The sequence below is a fragment of the Triticum urartu genome, chromosome 7A, assembly GCF_056163025.1.
Source record: "Triticum urartu cultivar PI428250 chromosome 7A, HENAU_Tu73, whole genome shotgun sequence".
NCBI lineage: Eukaryota > Viridiplantae > Streptophyta > Magnoliopsida > Poales > Poaceae > Triticum > Triticum urartu.
Window position 1 is genome coordinate 128,965,190 of NC_141879.1, and position 6,000 is coordinate 128,971,189.

A 6,000-nucleotide genomic window follows, 5' to 3' on the forward strand; every position below is an offset into this window, starting at 1 on the left:
ATTCCATTAGAATAAGGCAACAATATTTTCCAAACATCACAATCATGTTTAAATCGCAAAGCATTGAGACAGACATTAAGTTGAAACCAAGGGATTCAACAAGCATCACTTTATCCATGTGCTGATCCCTTGAGATTGCAACTCTACCTAGACCCAATACCTTGCTTTTACCAGTATCAGCAAATGTGATGTGACTCTTGTCAGATGGACGTAAGGTTGCAGTCCATGAGAAGACTTCGCTTGCCAGTCATGTGATTAGTACATCCACTATCAATAATCCATTCTGAAGCAGCTGGTGTCATACCCTACAGTGCAGTTAGGGGGATAGGCTTCACGAAGAGAATTGTGAAGCATAAACATTTGACAAGCAAGTGGATTATGAAAGCTTAGATCGAGGTTAGGACTGATAGGGCAAGTAGCAAGTGACTTAGGAAGAAAATACATAATAAGACCACTTGGGCATTTGATCTTGCGCCCTATAAGATGTTTAAGGTCCCCAGCAATAGCTTCAGACGCATTTGATTTTCGGCTGGAGACCCTTCCCTGCAAAAAAAAGGTTAAGCTTTCTTAGCCACCCACATCTTCAAGGGTGGCTTCGAAGCAATGAGTCTAAGTGCAGCATCTAAGAACTTTGGCTTTGGAGCCCTAGCAAATAGTCTTGCAGGTGGACAATAGTACTCATAAGAATAAGCAGAGTAGTTCTTGGTCTTATGAACATGGCGGTTTGATGAGACGCGCTCATATTCATCAGCCTGAGTATGGTTTCCCTACAAAACATTTGCGTTTGTGCGACTCGGGTGAGTCCTCTGTCTGTATGAAGCCTTTGGACCATATGAAGCACGTGGTCTGGGGTTTGTCTTCTTCACTTGTGGTGTCATGACGACATACACAGGAAGACTTTCCAGACACTTTTTCGGCACCCAGACTTTCTTCATAGGTGGCCCATTCCTGTAGTTAGTACCAATATACCTGGCAAACACTTCACCATTCTGATTTTTAAACAGTTTATAGTTTGCATCAAAGGATTCATCAATAACAATGGGATTAGCACAAGTGAAGCCAGATAGGGTGGATGGATCCACTGAAGGTTCCTTTGCAGCAACCCATGTGGTTTTGGGGTACTGCTCAGGTTTCCAGTAAGAGCCATCAGCATTCATTTTCCTTTCGAACCCAACACCCTCTTTCCTAGGGTTTTGGTTCGGGATCTGCCTTTTGAGGACATCACATAGTGTATGATGCCCTTTGAGACTTTTGTACATCCCTGTTTCAAGCAATGTCTTCAACCTAGCATTTTCATCAGCAATAGCAGTGGCATCCTCAGCAGAGGGGTTAGTTACCACATCAACAGTTGAAGATATTGCAACAGTAGCAGCAGTAGAACATCCCGCAACAGAACTAGCGTTGTCACGCTCAATGCATTTCAGACATGGTGGTTCAAATCCTTCGTGAGCGGAACTGATCTGTTTGGCGCGAAGTGACTCGTTTTCCTTTTGAAGATCTTCATGAGCCGCTCTCAATTTCTCAAGATCTTGCTTCCTTTGAAGACAATCATAGGAAAGCTTTTCATGAGTTGTTGAGAGCGTTTCATGACGACTTTCAAGTTCCTCATACTTAACATGAAGATTTTTTATGTCTTCAATTAAGGACTGAGATCGAGTCATTTCAGCGTCTAATAGGTCATCGCTTGTCTAACAGTTTTTGAATATGTTCCATAGCTTTCTGTTGTTCAGTTGCAATTTTAGCAAGTGTTTTGTAGCTGGGTTTGGAACCACAATCAGAGTCATCTTCACTGGACGTTTGACAGTGAGTAGTGCGTGAGTTTACCTTGGCACCGCGTGCCATGAAGCAGTAGGTGGGAGCGGAGTTGTCCTTGTCATTAGCATCGGCGTCGGTGATGAAGTCATTGTCTTCAATGTTGAAGATGGACTTGGCAACGTAGGCTGTAGCCAGACTTGCAATGCCAGAATCAGACTCCTCCTCAGACTCCACCTCCGCCTCCTCAGAAGCAGACTCCTCCTCTGAATCCATTTCCTTGCCAACAAACGCACGAGCCTTGCCAAATGAGCTCTTCTTGTGTGATGAAGACTTTGATGAAGACTTGGAAGAAGAATTTGAGTATTTCTTCTTCTTCTTGTCGTCAGAATCATATTCCTTGCTCTTCTTCTTCTTCTTCTTCTTCTTCTTCTTCTTCTTGTTCTCATTGTCCCACTTCAGACACTCAGAGATGTAGTGACCAGGTTTCTTGCACTTGTGGCATGTTCTCTTCTTATAGTCATGAGCAGAAGCTTCATCATTCCTTGAGCTGGATCGTGAGGACTTTCTGAAGCCTTTCTTCTTGGTGAATTTCTGGAACTTCTTCACAAGCATAGCAAGCTCCTTTTCAATGTCTTCAGGATCATCAGAACTGCAATCAGATTCTTCTTCAGATGAGGAAACAGCTTTTGCCTTCAAAGCACGAGTTCGCCCATAGTTGGGACCGTAGATGTCTCTTTTCTCAGAAAGCTGAAACTCATGTGTGTTGAGCCTTTCAAGTATGTCAGACGGATCGAGTGTCTTGAAGTCAGGGCGTTCTTGAATCATCAGGGCTAGGGTGTCAAACGAGCTGCCAAGTGATCTCAGGAGTGTCTTGACGACTTCATGCTTGGTGATCTCAGTAACGCCGAGGGCTTGAAGCTCATTTGTGATGTCAGTGAGTCGATCAAACGTGAGCTGAACATTCTCATTGTCGTTTCTCTTGAAGCGGTTGAAGAGGTTGCGAAGGACACTGATTCTTTGATCTCTTTGTGTTGAGACGCCTTCGTTGACCTTGGAGAGCCAGTCCCAGACTAGCTTGGATGTTTCCAGAGCACTCACACGGCCATACTATCCTTTGGTCAGATCACCACAGATGATGTTCTTGGCAGTGGAATCCAGTTGAACGAACTTCTTGACATCAGCAGCGGTGACACCTTCACCAGCCTTGGGGATGCCATTCTTGATGACATACCAGAGGTCTACATCAATGGCTTCCAGATGCATGCGCATCTTATTCTTCCAGTAGGGATATTCCGTTCCATCAAAGACTGGGCACGCAGCGGAGACTTTGATTATCCCTGCAGTCGACATAGCTAAAACTCCAGGTGGTTAAACTGAATCACACAGAACAAGGGAGTACCTTGCTCTGATACCAATTGAAAGTGCTAGTGATCGACTAGAGGGGGGTGAATAGGCGATTTTTATGAAAGTCTTCAAAACATGGAAGTTTCGAAGACAAACGATAGAAATAAACCTATTACCATGCAGCGGAAGGTAGACTACACTAAGCAAGCCATAGTCAAGTATTCAACGAAATGAAAGCACAAAGACTAATAGCAGCTAGGCAGTAAAGATTAGGATGGAAAATAGTATGAAGCCAATCAGAACAAGCAGTCACACAGTGAAGACAAATAGATAATGTAAACAAGCAATGACTTCACAAGGACCAATCTGCAAATAAAGAGATGGGAAGGATAGAACCAGTGGCTCGTTGAAGACAATGATTTGTTGGACCAGTTCCAGTTGCTGTGACAACTGTACGTCTGGTTAGGGAGGCTGAGATTCAACTCAGAAGACCGCGTCTTCACCTTATTCCCCTTGAGCTAAGGACACCCAGTCCTCGCCCAATTACTCTGATAAGTCTTCAAGGTAGACTTCCAAACCTTCACAGACTTCGTTCATCGGCGATCCACAATGACTCTTGGATGCTCAGAACGCGACGCCTAACCGGCTGGAGGATTCACAGTCCTCAAGTGTAATAAGTCTTCAGATCACACAGACAAGAAGACTTAAGTGATTCCTAACACTCTTTGGCTCTGGGTGTTTAGGGCTTTGTCCTCGCAAGGATTTCTCTTTCAAAGGCTTCGAGGTGGGTTGCTCTCAAACGACAAAAGCCGTGCGCCAACCAATTTATGGTGTAGGGGGTGGGCTATTTATAGCCACTAGGCAACCCGACCTGATTTGTCTGAAATGACCCTAGGTCACTAAGGAACTAACACGTGTTCCAACGATCAGATTTCAAACACACACGGCAACTTTACTTGGGCTACAAGCAAAGCTGACTTATCCAGCTCTGGATAAGATTTGCTCTCATTGTCTTCGCTCGAAGACATAGGATTTTGGTTAAGCATCACTTCAGTCATTCTGACTGGTTTACTTGGACCCCACTTAACAGTACGGTGGTTCCTATGACTCAACAAAGAAGAAAAAGAACGACAAAACAACTAAGTCTTCGCGCTCCATAGTCTTCACGCGATGTCTTCTCTTGTCATAGTCTTCAATGTGAATGTCTTCACATACCACCTTTGACTTCAATGTCTTCATACATTTTTAGGGGTCATCTCTGCTAGGAAAACCGAATCAATGAGGGACTTCTACCTGTGTTATCCTGCAATTCTCACAAACACATTAGTCCCTCAACCAGGTTTGTCGTCAATACTCCAAAACCAACTAGGGGTGGCACTAGATGCACTTACAGAAGCTGTTGACAACACTGAAAAATTAGTGGAGCAAGCTGTTTGTGGATTTTTCTTATTCACTACTTGTGGCCCTGAAATTGTAGCAGCTACCCAAGAAATCCCTGCTGAACTACAACCACTTCTAGACCAATATGAAAAGTTATTTCAAGAACCTACTGAGCTTCCACCAAGCAGGCCCTGTGATCACAGAATTCCTTTAGTGGATGGAGCCAACATGGTGAACCAAAGACCCCTACAGAATTCCTCAACACCAAAAAGAAATTCTGGAGAAAATCATTTTGGAGTTGCTCAAAAATGGAATTATCAGGCCCAACACTAGTCCTTTCTCCTCTCCTGTACTCCTGGTCAAGAAGAAAGATGGGTCATGGAGGCTCTGTACTGACTACAGAAAGCTGGATGCTATTACCATTAAAAACAAATATCCTATACCTGTAATTGAAGATCTATTGGACCAGCTTAAAGGAGCAAAGATATTTTCAAATATTGACCTTATAAATCGCTATCATCAGATCAGAATGGTTGAGGAGGATATCCCTAAAACTGCATTTGCCACTCACATGGGATTGTTTGAATTCCTAGTAATAACTTTTGGACTTACTAATGGACCTCCTACATTCTAGGCCTTGATGAATTTTCTATTTGGTCTCCATAAATTTGTGGTGGTCTTCTTTGATGACATTTTAGTCTTCAGTTTCTCCATGGAGGAGCATCTGGATCATCTCAAGTAGGTGTTTGATATTTTGCAAGCAAACAAACTATATCCTAAGCTGGAAAAATGTTATTTTGGCGAGAAGGAAATTGAATATTTGGGTCATGTCATTAACTTTGAGGGAGTTTCTACTGACCCTTCCAAGATTGAAGCTATTAAAGCATGGCCTGCTCCCACTACTGTCACAGAGTTGAGAAGCTTTCTTGGACTCAGTGGATATTACAGAAGATTCATACAAGGGTATGGAATAATTTGCAGGCCCCTCTGTAAGGACATATTTATCCCTAAGTGTTTAGGTGATTGATGACAACGCATTTGCGGACTAATCGTGTGCCATGAGTTTTCCAGACGCTTCTTTGCTAGGCACAAGACGATTGGGTGCCCCTCGAAGACTGACGAAGACGGCGTCTTTTCTATGTTTCTTTTTGGTGGATTTGAGTCATAGGAAAGCCGTACTATTAAGAGGGGGTCCGCGTTGGAAAGGTTTGGGTGGAATCATCACGTACATGTCTCCTTTTATCCCCTCCTTCTTCCTTGGAGCTTCCTCCGTTTTTCCTGCCTCCTTAGACTGGCTGTTGTTGTGATTGCGGTAGTACTGCTCCTGGATCAACGGTAGTACCATAGGCATCCACTGGTGCTCACGGTAGTACCGCTCCCCTGGAGCCGCACTACCGCTGCCCACCAGGCTAGTGCCGCCCCCTTGCGGTAGTAGGAGCGGATGTAATTTTTTACATCCGCACCTGCCGCGGTAGTACCGCTTCCGTCGTGCAGTAGTACCGCGCTATGCGGTCAGGCAGT